This window comes from Takifugu rubripes, unplaced genomic scaffold, assembly GCF_901000725.2.
Source record: "Takifugu rubripes unplaced genomic scaffold, fTakRub1.2, whole genome shotgun sequence".
Taxonomy (NCBI): domain Eukaryota; kingdom Metazoa; phylum Chordata; class Actinopteri; order Tetraodontiformes; family Tetraodontidae; genus Takifugu; species Takifugu rubripes.
The window spans coordinates 1,568,608-1,583,803 of NW_021821633.1; the positions used below are offsets into that span (position 1 = coordinate 1,568,608).

Consider the following 15,196-nt stretch of genomic DNA (forward strand, 5'->3'; position numbering starts at 1 on the left):
AAACTGCTACTCACAAAAACACAAAAGTATAGCACAACCACCAGACAAAGACTCTACCTTTAATATACAACCGTAAACAGCCAGCCTTGTTAGGAAATGGCTGATTAAATGAAATGAGACTGAATTGGAAGAAGTGTTCCTACTTAATGCTAGAGAAAGTCACTCACTGCAGGAACTCTAATATAATTACACAAAACTTTTTGATGGAGAGCTCGGTGGTGGTGAAACCACAGAGTACACAAAAGCCAAAGCCACAAAAGCAAGACCTGTCCCTTATGCCTTAAAACCCAAAGTGGAAGCAGAACTTAACAGATTACCGTATTTGCGCGACCAAAAGGCGCACCATATTAAAAGGTGCAGTCTCAGTTATAGGTGCTATTTCTGTATTTAACACATACATAAGGCACAAAGGATTATAGGGCGCGGACATGGTAAAACATACCCGTACGCTAGCTTAAAACATGCATGCTAGCGTGTGTTTTTAAAAAGGCAGTGGGAGCAAACTTTATTGAAGTATTTAGCAATGCACTCATGGTATTTTTTGATCAATCCTCATCCACAAATCCATCATTTACAGATTTTGGAACTCGGTGCACACATAAGGCACACCGCATTATAAGGCACCTCGTCCATTTTTGAGAAAATTTAAGACTTGTAAGTGTGCCTTATGGCCACGAAAATACAGTAGTAAAGAATGGAGTGCTGGAACCAGTGACTGGTGATTGGGCAACACCACTTGTTCCAGTCATGAAAAAGGATGGCACACTACGAAATTCTGGTGACTTCAAGGTAACAGTGAACCCTGTTTTGGTCAATGAACAATGCCGATTACCAGACATTGATGACCTGTTCACAGGTCTGGCTGGAGGACAGAAATTCAGCAAAATTTATGCGTGTGAATCCAAATTCATAAGAACTGTTGACTGTTGTGACACACAGAAGGCTTCCTTTCAGGATCACCTCTGACCCCACACTCTTCCACAGAGTAAAGGACCAGATCTTAAGTGGATTACCAGGAGTCCAGTGTTACTCAGACAACATGCTCATCACAGGATCTGGTGAGAAATCCCACTTAAGGAATCTGGATGCAACATTACAGAGGCTGGAGGAGTATGGTTTGAAAGTCCACAAAGAAAAATGTGAATTTTCCAAACCTTCTGTGGAATATTTGGGACATGTAATTGACAAGGATGGACTCCACAAGGCACCATCAAAGGTAAAGGCTATAGTGGAAGCTCCATCCACAGTACATAAATCAGCTGAGATTATTTCTGGGGTTACTGACTTATGATGGGTTTGTGCCCTACCTCGCTATCTTTGGCCCAAACAGAGGCATCCCCTCACTTGCAGCCAGTCATAAGCAATGATGGGCCCTGCTCCTGTCAGCTCATCACTATGACATCAAGTACAGGTGCTCAGAGTAGCATGGAAATGCAGATGGACTCTCAAGACCTGCTACCAGTTACTCATCCTGAGTCAAAACAAGGAGTAATCCTCCACTTCAAAGAAGTTGCTGCTGTTCCATTAATGGCAGTTGCTGTAAAGAAACCCACGCACACTGATCCGGTCATGTCTGGGATAATGGAGCTCATTTCTCATGAAAGTGGGGGTTAAATGACACCAGAAATCAAACCTTACATGGTGAGAAGAAATGAACTTACAGTTCAGCCAGGTTGCTTACCGCAGGGTTATCGTGTCATCATCCCACCACCTCTGAGAGACAAAGTGCACAAAGAGCTCCACTGTGAAGCGAATGAAAGAGATTGATCTCAGCTCCGTCTGATGGCTGGGGTTAGATGCAGCTAGTGAGAAGAAAGCCAAGTCATGGGCAACATTCCAAAAACTGAGGAATATCCCACAGCTGGTACCATTACATCCATGGGAGTGGCCTGAAGACAGTCTTGGATGTCTTCAAATTTCCTTCTCCTAATTCAGGAAAAACTAAGGTCATGGAGTTTGGTCCTGAACCTCTCAAGGATAGATTAGATCGCATGATCACTCTAGATCAGCGGTCACCAACCTTTTTAAACCGAGGGCTTTGGGTAACGTATTGCGTCACTTCCTGTCTCCTCAATCGTTCGTTGGTTGCATTGTGCGCGCGGTGTTGTATTCACTTTACTTAATATTGAACACTTGGTGTGTTGTATTCACTTTACTTAATATTGAACACTTGGGACATTCAAGTCACCTGATAACAACAGTGAGAAACAACCCATATTAAACAAATACAGGGCTTCGCCGATCACTAGCGTTAGCATGGCCTCACGGTCTGTTTCACCCGGTGTCTTTGTCTGTTCAGCGTGTGAAATGTTTAGTTACTCCTCTGCCTCCTTTAGTGAAGGGAATAGGTGCAGAAAGTGTAGTTTATTTACGGCTATGGAGGCGAGACTTAACGAGCTTGAGACGCGGTTCCTCAGCTTGGAGTTAGCTGGAGTTGCGTCAGGTAGCCAGGAGAAGCTAGCTGCTGCGGAGCCGCCTAGCATAGCTACAGCTAGCGGCCCCCCGGCAGCAGCCGGCTAGCCGCCCAAAACAAAGGCCCACGGTGCACCACCAACCGCTTCCCGTGGCTAACCGCTTTTCCCCACTCGGCGACACACCCGCTGAGAAACCGACCCTGGTAATTGGCGACTCTGTTTTGCGCTACGTGAAGCCAACTCCAGCCACCATAGTTAGGTGCATTCCGGGGGCCAGAGCGGGCGACATAGAAGCAAATTTACGGCTGCTGGCGAGACGTAAACGTAAATTTGGTAAAGTTATTATTCACGTCGGAGCCAACGACACCCGGCTTCGTCAGTCGGGGGTCACTAAAATTAACATCGAGTCGGTGTGTAACTACGCAAAAACAATGTGGGACTCCGGAGCATTCTCTGGTCCCCTCCCCAATCTGGCCAGCGATGAGATGTTTAGCCGCATGTCATCGCTTCTTCGCTGGCTGTCACGGTGGTGCCCCGAAAACCAGGTGGCCTTTCTAGACAATTGGAGCACTTTTTGGGGGAAACCTGGTCTGATTAGGAGAGACGTGTCCATCCCACACGGGATGGTGCCTCGCTCATTACTAGTAACTTGGCTAATTTTATTAGACCCAAAGTGACCTGACAATCCAGGGTCCAGACCAGGATGCAGAGGTGTAGTCTTACACACCTCTCTGCTGCTTCCATAGAACCCTCATCCACCAACAATAACATATTTAACACTATAGTGGTAGTCTCTGTTCCACGGTTAAAAGTTCACCAAGCACAGAGCAGGGGAGCGGTCAATCACCATAATCTTATTAAAATTAATACTAAAGCACAAGTTGGAGAAACTAATATCACAATTAAGTGTGGACTGTTAAATATTTTGTGTAAATCCCTGTTAGTGCCCGACCTGATAGCGGATCATCACATTGAGGAGTATGTTAGCTTAAATGAATTTACTCCTCCTACCCATCTTAATTATCATATTCCACGTGTTACTGGTTGAGGAGGGGGAGTGGCAGCAATCTATCACTCCAAGTTATTAATTAATCCCAGACCAAAACATGGCTTCAGTTCATTTGAAAGCCTGACTCTTGGCATCACTCATCTGAACTGGAGGACAGAAAAGCCACTTCTGTTTGTAGTTGTATATCGGCCCCCTGCTGGGCCACATTCAGAGTTCCTGTCTGAGTTCTCTGATTTCTTATCTGACTTGGTCCTTAGAACGGAAAAAGTCATTATCATTGGAGACTTTAATATCCATATGGACGTTATAAATGACAGCTTTAGAAATGGCTTCATTTCATTACTTGAGTCAGTTGGTTTCCTCCAGCAGATAAACCAACCAACTCATAACTTCAACCACACCCTAGATCTAGTTCTGCCTTATGGTGTTGAGGTAGAACATGTGTCAGTGTTCCCTCAGAACCCACTCCTGTCAGACCATTCATTGATCACTTTTACATTTATGATTAAGGATTCTTCTATGCTCAGAACAAAGTCTTACTATAGCAGATGTCTTTCAGATAATGCTGTAGCTAAGTTTAAGGAAGTGATCCCTGTGCTGATCCCAGGACCACCGTGTGTTTCCCCAGGGATCAATCATTATAATCTTAGCCCTGCTGAGGTTGACTCTGTTGCTGAAGGTGCAGCAACCTCACTGAGAATCACGCTTGATTCTGTTGCCCCCCTGAAAAATAAAATAGTAACTCAGAGGAGGTGTGCCCCCTGGTATAATTCACATATCAGGACCCTCAAGCAGAAAGTGCAAAGACTGGAAAGGAAATGGCATTCTTGTAAAATAGACAGCTACCATGTAGCCTGGAAAGACTGTCTATTAGTTTACAAAAAGGCCCTCCGTAAGGCTAGAACAGCTTATTTTTCTTCTTTAATTGAGGAAAATAAGAGCAACCCCAGGTTTCTTTTCAGCACTGTGGCCAAATTAACAAAGAGTCACAGTGTCTTAGATCCACGTATCCCTTCTTCCCTTAGTGGTGAAGACTTCATGAGCTTCTTCACTGATAAAGTTCTAGCTATCAGAGAGAAAGCTAACCAGGCCATCCCAACAACTGGACCATCACCAGATGTGCTGATTGTGGGAACATACAGGGTCTCCAACGAGCCCTTAATCTCCTTCAGCCCTATATATTTTTCTGAGGCGTCTTCGCTAATTCAGAAATCCAAGACCACCACGTGTCTTTTAGATTCCATCCCAACACACCTGTTGAAGGATGTTTTACCATTGACCAACATCACAAAGATCAGGAAGCTACTGACCCACCATGATGCTGAAAAGTTAGTCCAGCATTTGTTACTTCCAGGCTGGACTATTGTGATTCTTTATTATCAGGGTGTCCAAACAACTCTTTAAGAAGCCTCCAGCTGATCCAAAATGCTGCAGCCAGAGTTCTGACAGGTATTGACCACAGAGGTCATATGACTCCTGTAATGGCGTCGCTTCATTGGCTGCCCGTTAAATTTAGAATAATTTTTAAAACCCTTCTTTTGACCTACAAGGTCCTCAGAGGCCTTGCTCCATCCTACCTGGAGGAGCTAGTGATACCTTATCAGCCAAATAGACCGCTCCGCTCTCAGAATGCTGGTCTACTTGTGGTTCCCAGAGTTTCTAGGAGTAGAATGGGGGGCCGAGCATTTAGCTACCAGGCCCCCCTGCTATGGAACCAGCTCCCTGTCCAGGTACGGGAGGCTGACTCCATCACTACTTTTAAGATCAGACTTAAAACCTACCTCTTTGATGAAGCTTATTGTTACTAACTCTGTAGTTCCAGTTACTATCATAGACAGACAGATTAACAGACTTAGGGGGTCATCTAATCGTTAGGTCACATCTTAGCTGTGCTGCTAGAGGCCAAGGCTGCCGGGGTCCGGAAATATGATCACCTGACAGGCCTCTGTCAGCCCCCCCACTGGGTCATGGTTTCCTCTCCTCTCCTCTCCTCTCCTCTCCTCTCCTCTCCTCTCCTCTCCTCTCCTCTCCTCTCCCTCTCCCTCTCATCTCCTCTCCTCTCCCTCTCCTCCTCCCTCTCCTTGATTGATTGATTGATTGATTTTTAAAGCTGAGGGCTACCTTAAGATTCCCAAATGGCTTGAGGGCTACCAGCTCAAAACATATGTATAAACAAATCAAGAAATCAAAAGCATACAATATTCACACAAAAAACCAATAATCATAACTTTAGGACAAGTAAATGAATGTATTTATGTTTCATTGTCAAAGTGACATTTATTTTTTGCAAATGAACATGTCACAATTTCATTCAACAAAAAACAGAACTCAAATTGTTTTTCCCAATACATGAGATTGAGCGGTATAATCAATGATGTATTAGCTCGCAAAAGCAGGAATTATTGTCATGCACAGCCTTGCCTAAGGGCTCGCCTGGATTCGAACCGATAAACTTCCGCACCAGAGTCAGTGGCGTATACCACTGACCTATCCAGCTGCAAATACTGCAAACCTAACCCTTTCAATAGAATTTACATAAGGCACAGCTTTTCTTTTTTTTTTTTTGCGAACCATAAGGGCTATTTTTAGAACAAGTCCAGCGGGCGACCGGGTGCCCACGGGCATAGGGTTGGTGACACCTGCTCTCGATGGTATCGCCTTAGCCTCTAGTCTCTCTGTGAGGAATCTTGGAGTAACTTTTGACCAAAATCTGTCCTTTAACTCACACATTAAAACAGTCTCTAGAAGGGCCTTTTTTCACCCGAGAAACATTGCAAAGATCAGGAAACTACTGACGCAGCATGATGCTGAAAAGGCAGTCCATGTGTGGTGCACCCCAAAGACTTAGTATATATAGAATCAATATGACTCCCTACATAAATGATTCTATTGCCACAACGCCTCCCCAGGAATTCCACCTCGAGAGTGATTGTTAAAGCACACAAGTCATTACTAATGAGGGTGGGAGACTGGTCCAATGTACAAAAGTTAATTATTTTATTTCCGGATATTTTCTCTAACAGTAATTGCTAATATACACTCACACACCCATTCACACACACTCAAACGTGCAGATAATCAATTCAAATTCCTAACACTCGTCCTTAAAAGCACCTGCCCCACACAGGGTAGGATCAACAATAACTAATTAGAAAATAATAGGAAACGTACACACATTAATGGAACCCAAATAAACATGCAAAGTAACCCATACAATAAACGAAGAAGCAACATAAGTCAAAACCAAATCCACCCCCCAAACAGAACAACATTAAACCAAGAAAAACGGATTCTATTCCTCCTAGAGGCCCAGTTCACACACACTTTGAAACTTGTGCCACGCACAATGATACCTCTCAGAGTGAGAACAGGAGCAACACAACCGGAACCCGGAAGCTCGACCGAACCCGGAAGCTCGACACCAAAAGGGAGGCCCCGGTGCACCACAGCCTACTTTTAAAGGCTCCTTACGCATATATGCCTACACCTCGGTATGAGCGGAACGTCAACTGATAGAGTCATACCGGCTCGGATGTCGCCCGGGTCAACAAGGTCCGCGTCGGGGGTCAGGGAACCAGGGCCACCTGATGTCAAATTGGCTGCTGGAACAAGGCATTCATGTGCAGGGCAGAGAACGTGGTACTGATGGAGTGTTACTATGGGAGTAACCCCAGCGAGAGAGGGTACATGCAGAGGATGTGGGAGAAATGGGTGCTTTGAAACTCCACATCCTCACTGACTAAGAAGCAGCTCTTAGCTCAGTGTTCGAATATCCGCAATAAGAAGCTGCTGCCCACATGTGCATTGAAATCCCTCAGTAGAACTATGGGGTCCCCAGTTGGAGCACTATCAAGTAACCCTCCAAATGACTCCAAGAACTCTGTACTGCTACTCAGCCTGTAGACACAAACAGCAAGAGACCTATCTCCAACCCAAAGGTACAGGAAAATAACCCTCTTCTTCACTGGAGTAAATTCCAGCACATGGCGGCTAAGCTGGGAGCTATAAGATGGCTACACCAGCCTGCTGCTGCTCTTCCTAGACAACTCGAGCATAGTACAGGATCCAGCACCTCTCGAGAAGCTGGGTTCCAGAAACCAATTCTGCGCATAGAGGTGAGCACATCTGTCTCTAGCCATTACCTCTCAATCTCCAGCACAAGCTCAGGGTCCTTCCCTCCCAGTGAGGTGACATTCCACGTCTCTATAGCCTACAGGTTTGAGCTGAAGATTGGGCCTTCGAGGCCCCCTTGCCATGACTGCCACCCAAACCATATTGCACCTGCCCCTCATGGATCTTCCTGCGTGTGGTGAGCCTACTGAAAGGCGGACCCATGTTGCCATTTCGAGCTGAGCCCAGCCAGATCCAGTGGACAGAGACCCAGCCACGAGGCGCTCGCCTATCGTCTATCCTTGCTCTTATGTTTTTCATTGTTAGGACAAATTTCAAATCAAACAGCATTTTTGGTGGCCAGCTTTAGAAAAGAATTTCATGGAGTATGTATCAGCATGTCTTGGCACTGGGTGAGAAGGGGAAGTTGCAACATTCTATCACTCAAATGTATTAATTAATCCTGGACCCAAACATGGTTTTAGTTAATTTGAAAGCCTGACTCTTGGCATCACCCATCTGAGCTGGAGGGCAGAAAGGCTACTTTTGTTTCTAGTTATATATTGGGCCCCTGCTGGGTAACATTCAGAGTTCCTGTCTGAGTTCTCTAACTTCATCTCTGACTTGGTCCTTAGAACAGATAACGTCATTATTATTGGAGACTTTAATATCCATGTAGACATTGTAAATGACAGCTTTAGAAATGGCTTCATTTCATTTCTTGAGTCAGTTGCTTTCCTCCAGCAGATAAACCAACCAACTCATAACTTCAACCACACCCTAGATCTAGTTCTGACTTACGATGTTGAGGTAGAACATGTGTCAGTGTTCCCTCAGAGTAGGACCAGGGTACATAACCTGTCACTAAAGAACAATTGATCTGGTCAAAAATAGAGCTGTCTGTCAGTGGGAAAACATACTTCAACAAGTGTGTTGAGATGGGATCTAAAAGGTGGACGATCTTTGAATTAACAAAGACATCTCAGTAAAATATATAGGGGTAAAGGAGTTTAAGGGCTCGTTGGAGAACCTGTATGTTCCCACAGTCAGGTGATCTGGTGATGGTCTAGCAGATGTTGAGATGGCCTGATTAGCTTTTTCTCTAATAGCTATAACTAAAGTGAAAGAAGATCATGAAGTCTTTACCACTAAGGGAAGAAGGAATACGTGGAACACTGTGAGTCTTGGTTAATTTGGCCACAAAGCTGAAAACACAGCTTATAATTAATCCAGCCATCAGCAGGAGGGTCCCCCATATATGGCTTTGCCAGCATCTCACACATCTCCCTGGACTTTGTGACTGGACTGCCACCATCTAGGGGTAACAACAAAAATGGCCCATTTCATTGCTCTGTCAAAGTTTTCACCATCCAAAGACATTGCCAAGATTGTGCTAAATTTTTCAGCATTCATCCATTTCTAAATGACATTAGTTCAGACCAGGGTCGTCAGTCCATGTCCGGGTTTTGGAAGGATTTCTGCCAGTCTTCATCACGGCATCATCTGCAGTCAAATCGTCAGATGAAACCCCTGAACCAGAAACTGGGGACCTACTTGTGCTGTTTGGTTTCCAATTTAACCACTCAAAGCGATCATCTAACCTCAGTGGACAACAAACTTTCCACTTTAGCCATGGGACTGTCACCCTTCACCGTGTAGATGGTCATCAACCTTCCACCCAGCCAATGTGAAGGAGGTGACTGTTCCATTAATTCATGCCATGGAGTGACAGCACCACCGAATATGGGCAGTGTCACTGACAATGTTTATTCTGAGGCCAAGCTTGGATAAAGGCAGATCATAATCATTGGTAAGCCCCCAGTTATGTTTCAGGAATGAGAGTTTGGCTGTCGATGAAAGATCTGGGTGTACATGGGCTAGCCAGGACGCTGGCTCTAAGATTTGTCTATTCCCTATCTCTAAACCTCATCTAAAACAATTAATCCACTATCAGTGCAACTGAGACTTCCCAGATCTCTCAAGGTCCTATGTGCTATGTAAATAAAGTTAAAGGAGAGCAGACTCATCCCTCCAAGCTTCATCCTCCATCACGGCTGATGGAAGGAGGACTGTATACATGATGAAGCAACTGTTGGCTGTAAAGAACATGGGAGGCAGGTCTTGGTGGACTGGGAATGATGTGGTACCAAGAAACATCAGTGAGTAGCAGCACCTTTCACAAAGACAAAGAGACTGATTACAGACTTTTACTGAGTCTCATGACGTTCCTGGACCATAAGGAAGCAGTCCTGGAGGGAAGGGGTACTGTAATGTATTGTCAAACCCACTTATCTAGTTTTGATAATAACCTCTCCTTCTTGTTGCAGGCATCTTGACTACTAAACCTCCGAATTACCGTATTTCCACGACTATAAGGCGCACCTAAAACACTGAGATTTTCTCAAAAATCGACGGTGTGCCTTATAATATGGAGCGCCTTGTGTGTGGACTGAGTTCCAAAATCTGCTGTGCGCCTTTGGTAGGTGCACTACGGTAAACGCTCCGCCAATCGATTAGCGGCACACCTCCGTGTAAGGATCCCCTAAAATGGCGCCTGTCAAGCGACACATGTATGAGGCTTACTTTAAACTGCAGGCCATCGGATATGCGGCTGAAAATGGCAATCGAGCAGCTGCAAGACATTTTAATGTAAATGAACCATGGTCAGAAAGTGGAGAAAACAAGAAAGTGAACGAAAGTGAGGAAGACGAAGCTGAGTTTCTGCGGGAACAAAGCAAGGTGGCCCGAGCTGAAAGACCGAGTGGAACAGTTGGTTGTGGAACTGGAACAACAACTGGAAGGGGCGTCTCTACTGTCACCATTCGACAAAAGGCCAAAGTGAAGAAGCGAATGGACATTGAGCACTTCCAAGGAGGTCCGTCTTGGTGTTTTCGCTTTATGAGGCATCTCTCCATACACGCAAGGACAACTGTTGCGCAGCGGCTGCCCGCGGATTACCAGGAGAGGGCGGCCATCTTCCCTAACCCTAACCAGGAGAGGGTGGCCATCTTCCCTAACCCTAACCAGGAGAGGGTGGCCATCTTCCGCACCTACTGCCGCGACAAGATAACCGCGCCAGCCACATCTAGGAGGCAGCAGCGGGCAAGTTATGCCACCATATGCGAGTCGGAACTGGTCGGTGAGTCTGATTCAGATGATGAAGAAGAGGAATTCGGGATGTTGGACATTGAAATAGCGCAGCTGTTTAATTCAGATACAGAAGATGAAAACTTTGATGGTTTTGTGGCGGAAGAATGAATATTTTGTTCAATAAATGTGTCGAAACTCACTGTTTTACTTCCTTTGTCATTTTTTACTGTATGTTTTAGCATGCGCCTAATAATACGGTGCGCCTTATGTATGTTTTAAATACAGAAATAGCACCCATAACTGAGACTGTGCCTTTTAATACAGTGCGCCTTATAGTCGGTAAAGTAATACGGTAAAGTATAAGCTCACCAACTCTACTCGACCAAATCCTCCCATGCCCAGTGTTGCTATGATGTCAAGGTGTTGGAAAGGCCTATGTGCAGACAGGAGAGCAACCCTTTCCATAAACCTTCTGTGCTGCTGTGCTTCTGCAGAATCCATTTGAGGTGAGTGAAGCCTGAGCGAAGAAATAATGAAGAAAATTAGAGTTTTAATAAAACTGAAATCCTTCTCAACTTTAGAAAGATGTTGATAATGCCATTTTTGATACATTTGTGTAATTTTATCATTTGCTCTTACAAAGCATTTCTTCTCTCGTCACTTCTGGAAAGCTCTTCTACATATTCCTTCAAGTAAGACTGGAGCTCCTCATATGTTCCCACCATTTGGTTAAAATTCCTGCAATGAGTAAAGCAACCACCTTTCAGTGTGTATGTGCGCTTATGTGTGTGACCTTTATTAATCCACAGTGGGGAAATTTTTAATGTTGCAACAGTCAGATTTAAAGGCATTATCTTCGCTTGCGTGTCTGGCTGTTTTAATTATTTACATTGGGGGTACTCTACTATCATTGCCAATTGAAGTCATTTGTTAATGTGTGCAGATGTTTATAATAGTCGTGTACTGAAGATTCAGATACTCACTCTCTGTCTACCACCAAACAGTGTGTGCCGTTCTTGTTACAGATGATGTTTGCTGAACGAACATCCTCACTGCAAACACACAGCCCATAGTACAGCACAGTTAGTACAGGTGCACATCCATGTCAGTCAAAGATGATACAGAAAATTTATAATTGAAGTTCAGTGACTGCTAAAGAGCTTACAACCCTTGACCTAGCTCATCTCATCTTCTTAACCGCTTTAGCCCTTTCAGGGTCACGGGGATACCCAATGGCTGAAGGCAGGGTATGTGCGTGGATGAGTTGCTAGGTCATTTGGGTTCAATATCTTGCTCAAGGGTATCTGGGAAATGCTCTGAAGGTGTTCTGGCACCTTTCCCTACTAACCGAATACTAACTAAGTCAAGTCCACTTACCGCTAAGCTAAAAGCTTGGAAAATAAATGATATGACACACTGTGATTATCTCATTTCTTTATAGGGCTAGGGTTAATGTAATCCTGCACATACAGCATTGAACAGGTGAGCAATTATGACAAATCAAGTTGCAACAAGAACAAATATAAAGGCTCAAGGTATGTTAGTTGCCCACACTGGGCTCAGCTCTGCTTTAAGACAAAGGCAGAGCTTAAGATGTGTTACAGAAGTAGCCTGTGGTGTACAGTACAGTATAGTACTAAAAGAAAGAATAAAAAAAGACTCTTATGTTATGTACATTACTATGTACATTATACAGAAATTAAAAATTATATACAGAAAGGAATGTCAGACGATATGAAGAAAAATGAATGTGCAAATAAGACGTTCCGGAGGTAGAATGATTAAGTAGTGCGGAGAAAATATGCCAACCCTGGGTTATTGGTGCTACACTAAGAGTTGTGCATCTTGTACATTCTGACAGCAGTCGGGATGAATGACCCACGGTAACGTTCCCTTTTACACCGTGGGTGTAACAGTCTGCTGCTGAAGGAGCTGCTCAAGGCCCCCACAGCCTCGTGTAGGGGGTGAGAGGGGGTGTCCATAATTGATGTCAGCTTGGCCAACATCCTCCTCTCACCCACCTCCTCGATGGCGTCCAGAGAGCAGTCCAGGACTGAGCCAGCCCTTCTGATCAGCTTGTTGAGTCTCTTCCTGTCCCTCTCTGAGCTCCCACAGCTCCAGCAGACCACAGCGTAGAAGATCACCGATGCCACCACAGAGTCATAAAAAGTCCTCAGCAGTGACCTGCACACTCCAAAGGACCTCAGTCTCCTCAGCAGATGGAGACAGCTTTGGCCCTTCTTGTACAGGGCGTCTGTGTTGTGAGTCCAGTCCAGTTTATTGTTGAGGTGAACACCCAGGTATTTGTACTCCTCTACGATCTCTATGTCCAGACCCTGGATGTTCACGGGTGCAGTGTGAGGAGCCCTCCTGCTGAAGTTGATCACCACCTCCTTTGTCTTGCTGGTGTTGATGTGCAGATGGTTCAGTTCACACCAGACGACCAAGTTGGTGATGACCTCCCTGTACTCCAGTTCGTTCCCCTCCGACACACGTCCAACGATGGCTGTATCATCGGAGAACGTCTGGAGGTGGCAGCTGTCCGAGTTGTGGCTGAAGTCCGATGTGTAGAGAGTGAAGAGGAAGGGAGAGAGAACTGTACCCTGTGGTGCCCCCGTGCTGCAGACCACCACCTCAGACTCACAGTCGCGGAGCCTCACGTACTGTAGTCTGTTGGTGAGGTAGTCGGTGGTCCAGGCAGCCAGGTGACCATTGACTCCGGCTCCCTCCATCTTCCCTCTCTGCAATGATGGCTGGATTGTGTTGAAGGCACTGGAGAAGTCAAAGAACATGACTCTCACAGTGCTCCCGGTGCCCTCCAGGTGTGAGAGTGACCGGTGCAGCAGGTAGATGACAGCGTCATCCACACCAATGCCCGGTCGATATGCAAACTGTAGAGGGTCCATCTTGCTGTCCACCAGCTGTCGGAGGTGGGTGAGAACGATCCTCTCCATGGTCTTCATCAGGTGAGAGGTTAAAGCCGCTGGCCTGAAGTGGTTGGGCTCCCTGGCGTGCGCAGTCTTAGGAACCGGAACCACACATGATGTTTTCCACAGGAGTGGAACTCTCTCCAGACTGAGGCTCAGGTTGAAGATGTGCAGGAGTACTCCACAGAGCTGATCTGCACAGTCCTTGAGTAGTCTGGAGTTGATGCCATCAGGGCCAGTAGCTTTCCTTGTCTTGGTCCTCCTCAGCTCCTTCCTCACCTGATCAGCTGTAATGGAGAGGCGAGGTGTGACTCCTGGTGGGTGAGGACAGGGGTTGGACTGGGAGGGTCGATCTGGCAGGGGGTGGGGGGAGGTGGCATGGTGTGAGGAGAGAGCTGCTGGTGCCAGAGGTGTTATGGGGGGAGAGGGGGGATGGTGATGTGACAGCACAGCACTTGCTATCTCCGTTCACAAAGCCAAACACAAATCAGGGTTGTACTTGTACTTGAAGTCCAGTATGTTCAGAAAAAAGGTCAACTTCAAAGAGGACGCTTTTATGAAATATTTTTATCATTGCAGTCTGAATTTATGGCAGTAAGAGATGACGTCTTCAGCAGATGTTATATACAGCTAGTATATTCTCATGATACATAGCATTCTGTGACTGTTGTTGGTATCCAGAATATTTATTTGACAATAGGTAAATGTGTTTTTGATTCAGTTCAGATTTATGTTTTTAATGAATCCTCTACACTGCAGTCACTGCTTTTAGTAAAAGAAAGAAATGCCATTGGCATTGCCATACAGGTGTGTATTTTCTCAATGTCTATAACCAACTAATTACTTCTGTATTTTGCGTTTTTTACTCAAGCACTCTTGCATAATGATATTGAATTCAGAAAAGATTGTTGAATAGAATTGCACACTAGTATTAAAAAAGCACGATGTGCAATTTAAATACTTTTTATCTTTAGAGGTTTGCATTAAACATGCTGAAGTATGCCAAAGTGTGATTGCAGACATGGGTAGGTAATACTGAGGACCTGGCTCCAAATATGGATTAGTTAAATAAAATGTTTTAGCTAAACTACTGAAAATCTGTCATCTTTAAAAATCCAAACAAGTTTAATGCTGCACAGAAAGTTTTAAGTCTTAACTGAAAGTATTTGTATACCTGATTAATGCCTTTTCACCAAAGTAGTCTCCAACCCCCAGAGTCTTGATTTCCTGTGGTTCAGCAGAAGCCTCGGTGCTCTGAGTGACTATGACCTGTAGATAGAAAACTGTAGGTCAACAATACACGCAAGCACTTCCTTTTTTACTCTTCAGTTTATTCTCTGTTGTATTATTGGTTATCATTTTATAGATCACACTTTGCATCAACAAAATGTCCACATGCAGACAAATACTTTACATACAATACATGGAAGAAATTATAAGACGTATTTATGTTGCTGTCTCATCTGTCAAACCAGAAAGCAGAGAATGATCATGTGTCATATTTAGGATCACTTGCAGCTAGAGAATATGGGAAACTGGCCAGAAATGCTATTCTAAATGAACTGAATTTGTACTGAAACTGGCTGAAGTGCTATGCAAAAAAACAGTGGCTTCATTTTTGAGGAACTCATTCATCTAAATCTTTA

The 15,196-nt window shown here is 44.8% G+C and overlaps 1 pseudogene; it reads right to left on the minus strand.

The window, feature by feature from the left end:
• LOC101073789 (cGMP-dependent protein kinase 2-like) overlaps positions 1-15,196 on the minus strand; it is a 43,674-nt pseudogene that overhangs the window by 12,504 nt on the left and 15,974 nt on the right.